The following is a 14,335-nucleotide window of genomic DNA, read 5'->3' on the forward strand; positions in this document are numbered from 1 at the left end:
GTAAATGCCATTCACTGGAATGGGTGGAAGGCCCCTGAAACTGGGAGTCTCTGAAAAAGAAGACAATTATTTCTAAAGACAGTGTGTATGTATGCACTTGTGAATATATATATTGTGAATATATACGTATAGTGTTACCTGGAAGATGAAGAACAATGTCATGTTTACAAAATATTCAAATTCTGAAAAAGAAAGTAAAGCCTAACCTCTGACCTAAATTACAATGACAGGATATACATATAAACAAGTTGTTTTCCAGGAAAGGAACACGTTGTGCCTTCCGCTACTGAACAGTGCCCAGCAAATAATAATCATCAGTAAGAAGTACAGAACTTTTCTATAAGCCTATATATTCCTCCTTGAATAGCTGGATTTGAAAAGCACATCTCCAATGCCTTATCTAGAGGTCCAAGTAGCTCAGAACACAAAGCAGTGACCACTGGGATTTTAGGGATTCAGAGGAGACTGCCCAGCAGCCAGCAACTCAGGTTATTCCTGGTCAAATAGGAGTCTCAGCTTTCGAACCACTGTCCAATTTGCTGTGCCTTTACTCCCTTTAAAAGGAAAGGTGCAGGAAGTGAACACACGTTCAGCTGTTTGCTGAGGTCACTGAAGACCCACTGTGGTTTGACAATATTTTCACTTTCCTACTGAAAGTTCACATCACTGGAAGCCTACTTCAAACCAAGAGCCAACACTGACCCAGTGCCACAGAGTAATCCCAGATTGCAGTAACGTTATCTCTATTTGATAGCATCATCAAACAATGACAAAAATATCTCTTACTAGATTTACAAAGTGGAAACTATTTCAGAGAAGGGTTTTTGAGCTTTATATTTGAAAGATAAAAAATGACCTACTTAACTTTTCATCATACCTGTGGAAGAGAAGGCACTTTCTATAGCTGTGTGAGAGGATTTTAAAACAGTTTCCATTAAAAAAAATAAATCCCTGAATGGTGTTTACAGCAGCAACAAGCCTTCCCTGGTATTAGCTACTTAACCTTATGCACTGCTGCATCATAACCACAACTGGTGCAAACCACTGGCTGAATGACTTTACTAATCAGGGGCCAAATGACGTCGGTTAGCAAAAAAACAACGAGCTATGGTTTCCATCCCAGGCAGCCTCACACAGGCAGATCTAGGCACAGACAAGTCCAGGCAGAGTGATTCCATGAAAACCCCAAGATTCGGTGTGGGGGGAAATGACTGGAGAAAAAAGAAAATATGTGTGAATAGAAACCTTATTTACCAGACTTCTTTATTTATTCTGTTGCTCTGGATGTACAGTAAATTAAATCCAGATAATGTACTCTTCCAGGCAATCATGTCATGACGGACACCATATCCAGGCACACGAGCTGCTAGATTGCCATCAAACCTTCAATCTGGAGCCATATAAAAAGCATATCTGGGCTGATGGGCTTATTCTCTCTCTGAACAGGCTTTGATAGGTAAGATATCATCATGCTCTGACTACACAATCACACCAGATTGTATGTAGTGCCATCTGTCTCTCCCTTGGGAATATGCATTTTGGGTATCCAATTGAACTTCCATCTGCGATTCCTGCCTGAGCCCTTGGAATAACTTTTCTAGACATCAGTGTCCAAAGTGTATTGATACGCTCACATGTGCTTTTTAAGCTTTGCACATTAAAATTGGTATTGTTCTGGCATGTTTGATCTCCTCATTCTCTGATAAAAAGAAGAATACACTTGCTGGTCTTGAAAGCTGAAGTGTCAGAATGGTGTTCCCAGTTACTCCAAGGAGACACTTTGCAACCGTCCCACAAAGTATACCACATTTACTTGCTCTGCAAGGTACTACCACAGTAAATGCACAGACTGACTGTGAATGCATGTTGAAGAGGGATGCAGAGGAGAACTGTTATATCAGAGGTAATCAGCCTTCCTCAGCAAAGCAGGGCCTCCTTATACATTTCCCTGCATGAGAACAGGTTTCACTTGGCCCAGGGAATCCATGTTATCAAGCCTCTTCAACATTAAGGGATACCTCTCATTTAGCTTGTCATTGTTGAAAAGTGTTGCTGTAGCTGTTGTTACAATTGATTATTCAAAACCAGAATTGAGGGATCAAGAAACCTCAAGCTAACTCCCCTCTACCCCCAGACTGCTGGCCAGGGCACTGGGATACGTTAGGGGAACCCATGTTGAGGGTTTTCCTTTTGGATCCTACAGTCTGGTCTGCAAGAAGAACACACTACATGGGCCTCAGAGACGCTCCCCACCCCTCGATCTGGATCCCAACAAGCTCTTTACCCTGGTGTTTGTTGAGGGTCCTCCAAACACAGCCATTCCAAACCAACAAAGTCCAAGGTTAATGATCAAAAAGAGAGAGAGGGTTTCCAAAATTATTTCCTGTAACAAAAAAGGTAGCTCAAATAAAGCTACTTGAAGTCTCAGGCAATTACAATTCCACAGACTGGTGTTAACCAGAAAATTCAGCTATATACCTAGTACTACAGCCTTACTTTTATTCTGCATCTGTCGCATTATAGTGAAAATATAGGCACAGGTCAAGGTCATTTTAGGAGCTTTTTCTCTACAAATACAGTTCTTTCTTAAATATCAGTCACCTTTTCATCATACCCAGACTCTAAACATATGTTGTCTGTTTACAAGCCATAAAAGTTAGATAGAAGCTGTTTGTTTTCAACACTTTTTTCCTCACAATCCAGAAACATACCAGGAAAGGCAAAAGACTTGCTCAAGTACATTAGTGTATGGTTCAGCTCTGTCTCTAACACTAGCTATATGCATTGATCTTTGATTGAGAGTTACAATTTATGACATTTATGAAATCTCTTCTAAGGCAACAAAGCAGTTAATACACACAGAATAAATACATCATAGTTCCATCAATCAAGAAGATACTTCAGGTATTTAACTTTCTCCATGAAAATCACCCCACTGAGAACACCCACTCTTCCCCACTGGTTAAACAGAGTTTTGAGGTATCTAACTTTGGTCCTCTCCAATAGGCAGCTTAATGCAGCCAGGAAGAATCCAGCCTCCTTGTAGTCAGAGAAGGTACCTATGTATTGGAAGGTGCACTACAACTTTGCCTATGTCCAAAAGGTCCAACCGGGCTGCTTCAGAGACTGCAGCAAGAGCAAGAGACCTCATGGAGGCTGGCTACTGGACATAGCTGTAGCTGTCGACATGATATATGAGGAATTTAATTTTGAGTGGAGCTTTGTTCAAAAACAATGTCTGGATAAAAGCCTGATGATTTATCTATCCTTCTTTCTATTGTTAACCTGCCAGTCAGTAGGGAACAACAAACAAGAGCACCTAAAGTGGAAGAGACAGCTGTGAAAGGATTTAGAAAACTCCAAAGTGGGTACTACCAGAAAATGACAGCTTCAGTGTTTATTTTTAATATTTTGTTTAGTGCAAAATAGTCATTCTGAAGATATAGAAAAATGTCAGAGTTATTCTTTGGAACCTTTCATTCCAAATGATACATCAGTAATTTGTAATTACTATGATGTTCTGGCCATGAGGAAGGATTAGCTTCAGTACAATATGGTTCCTGCCTCAAAGATGCTTAACAAGTCATTAAATTATTGACCAGACAGGTTACAAAAAGCAACAACAACAAAAAGAGCCAGGAGAGGAAGTTATTTGGTTTTGAAAAATCAGTATAATTAGTAAGGAATATGTAGTCAACATTAGCAGCAAATGCTAACTCTTCTGTCTGCATCAAGTACAAATTTGAGCAAGATTAAGAAAGAAAACTAATTCTAAAGAAGGGCTGTTGTGGCTTGATCCAATGACTACATGAGGGTGGCCTATTTCTGGAGTTTAGCAGGATTTCTTTCCACTTCAGGGGAAAGAAGATGGGATTCTTTCTTGCAGCACTCCTATGTCTCCCCTATGAAGTGCTTGTCCACTGGTTGCAAACCAGAATACAAGGTCATCATTCCTATGCCTGTCTTCCTCTCTTTCAGGCCAGTTGCACCTTTGGGGACAAGTTAAAAACACAGTCACAGATTTCAACATACAGAGATTGCTGGGGTCACTGACTTCTCTGCCTGGAGAGGTGGAAGCTGGCTTCCCAGGGCATATCTCTTTCACTCACCTTTGCATCATCTTGTGGCCATCTTGCTTACTAGAGGTTGTAAACCTCATTAAATCAGTCAGTTTGACATTTGTTTTCCTTTTTATTTGAGCAGTTTTTAGTACTGATCAGTGTAAAAGCACAGTTTCTGCAAACATTTCCTCATGGTTATAGTCTGTCACCCAAAAATCAGCTATTTCATGGGCATGTGAGGTTTTGGAGTACAGCAGTAAGCAACATGTAAGCATGACCTACTGCAAAGCCTCTGACTCAATAATGTCCACAAAAAAAATACCTTTCTGGTAGATCGTGGACAGAATGATGTCACATTTATAAGAATGAAACAGCTGGAATGAAAAGGATGATTTCATTGATTACTTCAAGCAACAAGATGATTGCTTTTCCTCTTACAACTCCCGCTATATTCACAACCCTCTAAAGCTATAAGAAAGACCAATTCCTTTCATACTAACAACATTATCAGTCTAAACTAATGAAAAGCCATCGGCCAGCAGAGAACTATAGAAACAGGCTTGTTGCTTGATGAAAGGTTGCAATTTTTCTCTAACTCTGGTTGTTAAATCCCCATCTATTGGAATTTATGACAGGCAAGAAGTAACAGAAAACCAGCTAGAACTACTGCAGCGAGTCACCTGAAGTTACTAAACAACCTCTAATGTATAGACACAGAAGAGAAGCTAGTTTTCTTCCTACGACACCAAGCGTGATTCACCACTACCCCATTGACAGCTGTGTTTCCACCACTGCCTAAGGTACTTGTGCAGTTATGTGATGAGGCATCAGCTGCAACAACAGCCAGCAGTGCAACACAACAGTCAACAAAACTGTTTCTCTGAAAGCCAACACACTTACAGAAGCCTGAAACTCTTGTAAACAAGTAAGATTGAATCAGCCCATGCATTTAGATTTTGGACAGTCACATAGAAATTCATGCACTAAAGCATCACCTATGCCCTTCATTAAGGGCTATAGGTAGGACAGAGAATCTACTGCTAATAGTAGGTTCAAGACTCAGGGTCTTGTACATCAGAGGCAAGCCATACTACAGATTTTTTAAAAGTCTGTTGACATGCCTTTGTAGTTTTGAACTCAGCTAGAAGAGCTTTGTCTGGGTAAATAAAGGCTAGCTCCTCTGTGAAGTGCCTCAGTGCATACTGCTATCACTTCATGTGAGAGCACGCTGTCAGTAGAAGCAATATCTCTGAGAAATTCCACCAAGCCCATGCCTTGATATGCCTGATATTTGAAATAACACATTAGGTGTATTGGTCAAGTCTTATGTTCCCTTCCATGGGACAAGCACAAAGTAAGAAACAGCCAAGAAACACAATGTTTGGGACAGAGTGAAATTAATTGATTTTCATTCTGGCCCAGTACTTATCTGCAAATTCTCTTCCCTCAAAGCATAAAGGTTCTTCAGCATATGGAAATGCTGGTGAATATTCAAGAATATATGTATATATACACAAATATATATGTATACATATATTTAACTCAAATATTTATATTTGACTATGAAGAGTTTTCATTCCTTCAATCACACTAGAAAAGTGCAGTCCTAAATGCAATTTTCCCCTAGTAACAGCACTACACTGATAAGAATGACATGTGGACTCTTTCCAGATTGCCATATTGTATTTATTATGGCATAATTGCAAACAAGAACAATGAGTAATCACAATATTGAGTATATCAACTAATATGTTTTAAACTCTATTCCTTAAACAGCTGAGATAATAATGTATTAGCTAGGAAGTAATTTGATATCGTAAGAGTCATTTCTTATGTCAAGGAAAACAATATGACAGCTATAACAAAAATGAGAAAATAGAGCTCAAGAAGCCAGCCCAGCAGTTAAAATTCTTCCTGGACTCAGTTTGTAACTCTACAGCTGGGAGTACAGCAGATAGAGAGTACAGATACAGCTGCAGTGAGTAGTATGAGTCTCCTCACCATGTAGCAGCTACCCCCTTATTTAAGGGCACCAGAAAAGGGGGTGTACTGGGGGCAGGTTGGGTCTGAGGGCAGCGGGAAGGTATGCAGTGCAGGAGGGACCCCCAGGCACACACGCAGTTTGTAACACACTCCTTTTGCACTTGGTGGAGATACTTGATGGAGTAGCTTCGTGGAGCTACTTGCACCATTTGGTAAAAACACCACCTCTCCACAGGAACAATGTCTTTAAAAAAAAAAATTCTCTTTTTTAGTCCCATTCAGTTTTGGCACCACAGAAGCGTGCATTTGGAGTAATTATGAGCTAAGCAGAAAAGCAGAGAACAGAGCTGTCAGAAACCACTGAGATCATCAAAACCAGCTCCCTGCAATCACAGGCTATCAGGACACAGATACTAAATTTAAAATGTTGTCTCCACTTGCTTCCTGTGTGCCACAGTCTACAGACCTTCCTCTGAAGTCCTAGCTCCTCACCCCAGGTGAAAACAGAGTTTTTCTTTTTAAGTGGTAGTTGCCATCTTTCCTTCCCAGCTAGAAGTTTTTGCTATGCCCAAAGCACACTTAACAACCTTGGGAAAGGTGAACAGAATCCTTTTAGAGATGCTCCTAAGCCAGACAGTTTTGTTTTAAACAAAACCTAAAGGGACATATGAGGATTGAAGCCTCCTAGCACCTTACAAACGCAAATGGAGCAGTCCACCGCATCTTACTTGAATGCAGTGATCCATTTGTGTACTTGAGCATGTACTTCTGCCAGGGTGAGGAGTTTTAGGGCAGATGAAGTTTTGCTATTTAGCAGGTTTTAATAAAAGGGTCTGCCTAGCATGAATGTGTAAGGCATTAATATTTATGCCCAACTGAAAGAGGGCTGCTTGTCAGTTAGTGCCATTCATCTATTGAACACCTTAATCCCTTTAGTCACTACAGCTCATCTTTGTTTTCTTTAAATTAAACTGCCTTTCTTGCTGTGACCTCTTTTCCAGAGAACATATACTCAGCTAACGCTGGTAGATCAAATCAAAACTGTAGCTATGCTTCCTTTGAACAGCTACACATCCTTTGCATTCAAAATAAAACACATCGGGTTTTTTTTTTCTTTTGTGGCATCTATTTCTAAATGGAAACACTAGACCTGATGGGATGTCTAGCTTAATCTGAGAATCAGTTCTCCTTACTACCAAAAGTATTTTTGGATTACAGCAACAAAAGCTCATTATTTTCCTCAAAACAAGCTGGGGTACCTCTATAAGTAACTCAGTTGCTATCTGTTGTCCACAATATGCATTAAAAAGCAGATGGGAATAAGTCTGCTGATCTGATTTTTGATACATTTGTCTCTTGCTCTACCTCTGTGGCTTAGTTTGCTGCTTCTGAAGCCTGTTAGACCCTCATCAAATATACAAACTTAAATGATAAAGCTGAACCCAGTGAGAGGAAATACCTTTGTGATTCTTTCTACAATCGGCTCAGCGCAAGACACGCTGAGCTCTGCTTCAGCTCCTGGTTGCAGCTCAAAGTCTTTCTACCCTTTAATGTATTAGTGAAGAGTATTTACCTTCACTGTCCAGCAGCAGCCCTTGGCCTATGCAATGTGTATTCGTCTCTCAGTATATATCCTGGGATGACCAGTAGTTCATTTCATCATGCAATCCCAGCAGAGCACATTGAAGTGAGGACCATATGCTGTGCTCACCCTCACCACAGGAGAGCTGCAGGAGCTCAGCAGGTACCAAACCATCCTGCACCAGGACAAGGTGCTGCTGATTGGAGCAGTGATTTGCAGAGGTAGCAGCCTGATCCTGATCCACAGCAGCTGTAAGAACCTGGAAGCAGCTTGCAGCTGGGTAAGGCAGCAGGATACCCACTTGCAGGGCTCCAGCAGGAGCTAGGATCTCTCTTTTCATAGAAGCCAGCTTCTCTTGAGAAACACAATCTCACCTCTCAGATACAGCTTCGAGCTTGCCTTCATTTTACTGGCTGCATGTAAGTGGTGTAAGTCACACCCTGTGGGGCTCCCCTATCTTCCAGAATACATGCATTCTCCCCAGACTGAGCCCTGACATGGAGACTCTGCATTGGAAAGGGAAAATCCAGGATGGGTTCTTGCAGGTGAGTAGGGGCACATTTCTGTCTGACAAAGTCAAACCTTTGTATGTCACTGTTGACCTGCATCCTTGTTGCACCACTGGCAGTACTGATCCTTAATGTCTTCTCTAACAGAGCAGGTTTTCTCATTATTTAGTAGCTGCTCCTTGAGCCTGTGCCATTAGAAGGCCTGTATCCACTGTTTCCCCCTAAAGACTGTTTTGTATGGGCTTGTGCACAGAGAACTCCCAAACCCTAAGTATTTTAAGTTGTATTAAACATACCTCTTCCCCATCCCCTTGAGAAGGGGCGCTGTTGATAGCCTGTGAATTGCACACATTACAGGACAAAATTATTATATAGACAGAGAAGTCTATGAGCAAACATAGCTACTGCAAAAGGCTCCATTAAAATCTTTTGTCCTGGGCCAAGGGTCACATCTAAACCTCTTCTCACATTAATGGGCATCTTTTCACTTGCTTCACTAAGAGCTGGATCAATACCTTGGCTTTCGTCCAAGGGCCCCTGCACCGAAAATGGCACAGAACTTTTTATCTGCTACAAGTGGAAAAGGCTGAATTGATTCTGCGAACATTTGCAGCCAAACTTCAGGGGAGAAAGGTGGACACACTGATGGAACAAGAGCAGTCATGCATTCATATTCTTTTCCTATCAGCTCTTTATTTTTAAGTTTTACAGATTATTCTATACACCTAGACCTTTTTCCATATTTGCTTTTTGAACTAATTTTAAAAATGTTTCAATTACATACAAGGAAATTGTGTTTTTATGGGGCTCTGACTCTTGATCGGGACAATTTTCAGCTTGCACACATATATGTAAAAACTTGAATGTTTGAAAAAATTTATTGAAAAAGGACTTTTAAAGCATTTTTCAAAATTATTTTTTTCTGTGCTAGAGGAAAGTCAGATCTTTTATACTAAGCCAGCTAGAAAAGACAGTTTCTTTGTATGTGTACAAAGAAGGGTTCTTGTTTTCTAATGCAGTGTTATGTTCTGAATCATAACTACTGCTCTAGTATCAATTTTCCATGTATTTCCTTATACTCAATATTGGATTAATCCTAAAAAAATAATGTTTCCTGTAAAATGAAAATAGGGAGCTTTTTCCTCTTTCCACATAATTTCCGGTGCAGACCAGATCGTAACTTGACAGCCTTGATAAATTTGGTGCAATGGGTTCACCATACAGCTGCAGACATCCATTGCAATCTTGATCTTCTAGTGCTTCAGTGAGCATCTTTCAAATGAATTATAAGGATACTCATATTCATAAAGTAGTGACACAGAGGACTGAAGGTCAGAAAGAATGAAAACCAACAAAGCTATCCTTACTATGTTCTGCAGTTTTGCTTTTAGACAACCAGAAGACCTTCTAACAACACAGTCTTGTGCCACAGGGACTTTGAAGTGAGGCTTATGAGTGAGAAACTCCAGTACTGCAGGTTCATTTGGGTGGACACTCTTGAAATTAAAGTTATTTGATTCTGGAATAGTGACTCAGTTTTCAAGTGCAGTAGTTCTTCAGAATAGTCATCCATGGTTCGGGGGAGGGAGCAAGACAAAAAGGAAAAAAAAGAAAAAAAAAAAGAGTTAGCCAAAGGAAATTAATCATATTACCCCAGTGATAACCAAACTCACTATAGCAGAATAACACACTTAAGCCAGTTAACAGCCCCAGTGCAGCCAGGCCTCTGTCCCAGCTTACAAAAGCAGCCACTGCTACTGCTGTTTGCATGCCATTTCAGTCCAATGAAATGTTTCTGTCTCTAAGCTGCTTTTGGAAAAGCAGATATGATCCTCTCAGTCACTTAGGTATTACTGAAAATTCTAACCTGCTCATATTAAGAGGAGAATAACACTCATTACAGATCCTAATTAGCACTAGATTTGGCAGAGGGTTCTGTATCATGTGCAATGTTTAATGCATATGAGGCAGATGTTAGTCATCTCATTTAACATGCAGCTGGCAGAGGTTCCTCACACAGAGTAGGACAGTGAAGAGGAACCAACCACAAATGCTGCTTGAACCTAAACTGTCCTTTGCAGAAGTATTTCTGGGTCACTAGTTGACCTGTATGTTTTTTTCATCACTGATTCTTAGAGGTCCACCCTGATTTTTGTGGAGCTAGCACAGCCTGACATTTTTCCAGGGCTGTTGCAGGTCTCTCAAAGACAAAGGCAAAGCTGTAAGAGGTTAGTTTTGTGAAGTAAAATAGGTAAACACCACAGAGCCAGCAGAATGCTAGTCGACAGAGGCACACGTACAATTACTACCACGTATCTCAGAGCAGTCCCAATTCTCTCCAAATCTGGTTTGACTAGAACTGTGCCCTAGTAGTGCAGTGTAGCATGCAGTGTAGGAAGTGACCATCATAGACATCTCTATCAGGTGATTAAGAACTCCAATAAATATCTGTCAAAAACTCTCCCCACCAAGGGGCCACTGCCTTGTCAGGAGAACCTCATGTCTGGCAGGTGGCTGTTGTGGTGGCCAAGCATCAACAGCAAGCTCTGCCCAACCATGTGCTTGGCTGAAACCCATCCATCACAGCAAGTAGTTCCTTAACTCTTCAGCACTGGCAGCATTACAAGAGCACTCTATTAAATATGAATATCCTATGGTGTTAAGCTGTCACCCGCTATAAATAGCAAGACATTAACTTTAATCATTTTATTGGAATATGGAAACTTGGAAATGTCTTGCTTTGGGATTTGAATATTTATTGGCATTTGCAATGTTGTATTGCTTGGTAAGCTCCCCTAAATGGCTAGCCGCTTCTTCTATCAAAAACTCATTTTATTTTAGCTGTGCTGCAGAAGTTGCAAACAGAAAGAAAAACATTTTTAAAATGGGATGGCTTTTTGGGTGTATTTAGCCAAAAGGCTCATTTTTAACTGTAGTTAAATGAAAGTTTTATAACAATTAATGAAAATAAAACAAAATTACAATAAATCCTCTGATGGTCTTGCCTAGAACATCAGTTAGTCCTCTGAATGCTTTTATCAGCATCCATGAAACGCAGCTGCACTCACCTTGGAAGTTTTGTTGATGCTTGCTCAAATAAACAGTTCTGTGCTAAAAGTGGTAAAGAACTAAACACTGTGGAGAAGGAGAACAAGTGAAGTAGCCAGGTTTAATTTCTAATGTAGAACTTTTCTTCCTTTATTGCTTTTTCTTTACCCACTTTCTCTTCACTACAGTCAGGACTTGCAGGAAAGCATCAACCAAAGTTACTGGATTGGCAATTACCAGTCCAGATTAAAAACTTTTGGAAAGGGTGGTTTGGTTATTCCCTAGCTCCTCACTCCAGGCTACAAATGTGTGCATAACCTCTGTGCTGGCCTTTTCAGAAAGGCCTGCTAACTCACCCCCTGCATTTGTAGTGAAGGCTTCCTCAAATTTCCTAGCAGAGGCAACGAGTTCTTCAGTGACGCTCATGAGACCAAGGCTTGCTTCAGGTTTACAGTGACCTGTGTGTGACAATACAGCTTCTTAAGAAGATTTCTGTGCATAGTAACAACAAGCCCTGCACTTGTGTAGATGTGTCCCACACTATTCCTGGGTTCAACAAACCAAATGCTGCACAGAGCTGGTCAGAGCCACAAGTACTTGCCAATGCTACTAAGAAGTGTAAAGGCAAGGAGAGAACCACCGCATCTCTCCCAAAACTCTGGACTTCTCCTCCATTTTATTTGGAGGAAAGAACAAAATGGAAGTGTACAATTCTGAATAAGAGGGAGAAAGCACTTTTGTTTCTTACCCAAGAAAACTGCACAACTTGGTTTAGTAGCATATTTTCCAACGTAGCCTATTTCCTGCCATTAATACTCAAGAGACCACAGAAATCAGAGTGCTTTCAGCATTCTAAAAAGACCTAATGGTAAAGGAGAGCACTACAATTCACAGCAAGACAAGGGGGTTAAGAATAACATCTATTTTCTAATTTCATATTGGCTTTTCCTAGGGTGGAATGGCCATTACAGAAACAAAGCACATTTCCCCTGTCCTGGATGCACTGGTTTGTGTATTTGCTCTCTCCAGATTTCTCACTCAAAGAGCAGCAGTATCCTTGTAACCATGGAAACTGCTCATGGCAAATTCCCTCAAAACACAAAAGCAGAAGGACGGAAAGGAACAAACATTTTAAGAAGGCTGTACACAAAGAGCAAGACAGCATCTTATCTTCTTAAAAGCATTCCTGATGGATTAGGGAATATGCGAGAGAGGAGAAACCCAGTTTCTTGATGCTGGAGGGTCAGCTGTCAGGCTGCTTACCTCCCTTGCTGGACAATAAACTAAGGACTTCATCTAATGCTTTTCTTTAGCATCACAGTTACACTCTGTGAAGACTTACACACATGCAGTGTCAAAGCTTTTCTGAACATATGGCAGATCAAAGGACTCATACTGAATTTTCATGGCAGCGTATGACAACCTTGCATCATGCCTGGGACAGATGCACTTTGAATTAAAGAAGTAACTCATATTTTTGTCTTCAAAAGTAAAAAATAAAGTTATGCTCCTGTGTAAAATCATAACAACAAAGGAAGAGTCATATCTGAACAGACCTTGGTCCACCTAGTTCAGTTTTCTGCCTCCAACAGCGGCTGTAAATGAAAAAGAGTATGTACCACTTAGGAGGCACTTTCACCCTAAGAGTCTTCCCATCTCTTCCCATCTCCAATTCTCCCCAGCCTCAGAGGACTCTCTGAGCCTGCTGTGGTTTGTCTAGATAGTAAACCTCAAAGAAGCTCTAATTCCAAACACTTTTCCAGGCTCCTTTCCAAACCATCCTTTGGCAGGGAGTACAACAGGCCTCAATCACTCCACATGAACAACCAACTCCTGTTTGCATCGAGCCTACCTCTTTTACTAGTGTCCATTGATCTCATGCCAAAAGAAATAACAACCAATCAATCACTACTTAACTCTCCCATGTCACTCATGATTTTGTAGCTCTCTATCCTATCGTCCATCCATTCTTGGAAAAGGACAATGTAGAGTTCAGCCTATTTAACTGTTCCTTGAACATCTCATGCCTTCGCTCACACACATTGCCCTTCTTCAGACTTTCTCCTGCTGTAATATATCTTGAAGTGAGAGGGCCAGAACTGCATGGAGGGGGTGAACCTTGGAGTCATACAGTAGCTTTTTTCTCTATTCTCTTCCCACAAATTAATACTATTTCATCTTTTTTTTTTTTTTCCCCCATTGCTATTTAACACCAAGTTGTTGGTTTCAATGGATCTATTATAAACCCACAGTCTCACTCTTAAGTGACAATAATGAAGTCACAGCTCAGTATATTATGTGAGGCCAGGATTACTTTTACCCAGGAGTTACAGTTACCTGCACTGAATTTTATCGGCTATCTTACTATCTCTCTCTCAAATTCAGCAGATCATTCTTCAGTCTACCCTTGAGCACACTCAGGTGATTAGCACCAGCCCTGGCAATCAGTTAATTTTAATTTTGTTTATTTGTACCTCAACCCGTTCCATAATTATTTCAAATTTTAGGCTGATCATTTGCAGAATCACTTCTCAAATGAATGGCATAGGGAATCCCCCAGCTTCTATAGCAAGCAGACGCAAGTAATTATCTTCTCTGTAGTGGTCTTGTCCACACGGCTCCACCAACTTTCTGGTAGAATTTTTGTTCATGGTATTAGACCCTGCAGCCTCTCCTGTCTTCCCCCTCCCTGGGCTCAAGGCCAGCTCTGATACAGTGCAGCTGTGTGACCTTGGACTTGACTGAAACAGAGCTGGAAGAAGCATTGCTAGGGCCTCTGCTCCTCCCAGGGCACTGAAGCTCAAGCCCTTGCCCTTGGGTCCTGCCCAAGCTATGCTGTATACGACCTTGAGCTGACCCTTGCACCTCCCCAGCCTGGACCCTGACCCAATGACTTAACTTTCCAGCCTAGGACCACCTTGTCACTATGGACTCACTTGGCAAGCTGGACTCCAGGCTGCCCAGGTCACTGTCACCCAACCTGTTCTGCTTGCTCTCTCTGCCTAGGCACTGTGCGACTGGGACCCATCATGAGAGCACTGTGCTACCTGCTTTGCTTCACCTTCACTCCCAGCTCCCCTTCCCCTGTAGAGCAGCCTTAACCCCATTGGTGCCTGGAAGACAGGCTAAAAGGAAGACCAGTTCCTTTACCT

The sequence above is a fragment of the Athene noctua genome, chromosome 2 (genome assembly GCF_965140245.1).
Source record: "Athene noctua chromosome 2, bAthNoc1.hap1.1, whole genome shotgun sequence".
NCBI classification, from domain to species: domain Eukaryota; kingdom Metazoa; phylum Chordata; class Aves; order Strigiformes; family Strigidae; genus Athene; species Athene noctua.